Genomic DNA, 621 nt, shown 5'->3' on the forward strand with positions numbered 1-621 from the left:
CACCGCTCGTATGAAGAGCCCGGAGGGTGCGGCGGCAGATCTGCGGGATACGCAGCCGGCAACGGAGGAGGCATCCCCGCGAATCGAGGAGACTTCTTCGACTTCTCCAATGCAGACAGTGCTTCATGCCGTTCTAAGAGAAATCCGACAGCTGCGGGAGGAGCAGCGGCGAGCGAGGACGGCGTTTGCGGAATCTCTTCGCCAGCGGGATGTGCAGATCTCCCAACTGCAGGAGCGACTTCGCGAGATTCCATCAGACCAGCTAAGTCTTTCTAATAATACTGGCGTACGAGATTCGGTCGCAAGTATTCGTGTGCGTGATTCTCGCGCGGATGTTTCTGGTCGAGTTGGTTCCGTCGCGGACGGAGATGCGGTCGCGAGTGTTGACAATTTGGCTGCACCACTCCGTGTTGATACTGATTGGGGCGCCGCCGGTAATCATTTTGATGCGTCTGTGACGCTTCGCGGTCAGATAGGCGTTAAACTTAAACCAGATACGTATGAGGGGAACGCGCCTTTACGCGAATATCTCGCGCAATTTAACCTAATCGCCCGAGCGAACCGTTGGGAAGATCAAACGAAGACCGCTATATTAGTGTCGTGCTTGCGTGGTAAAGCACG

This window comes from Trachymyrmex cornetzi, unplaced genomic scaffold (genome assembly GCF_001594075.2).
Source record: "Trachymyrmex cornetzi isolate Tcor2-1 unplaced genomic scaffold, Tcor1.1 scaffold1726, whole genome shotgun sequence".
In the NCBI taxonomy this organism is placed as follows: Eukaryota; Metazoa; Arthropoda; class Insecta; order Hymenoptera; family Formicidae; genus Trachymyrmex; species Trachymyrmex cornetzi.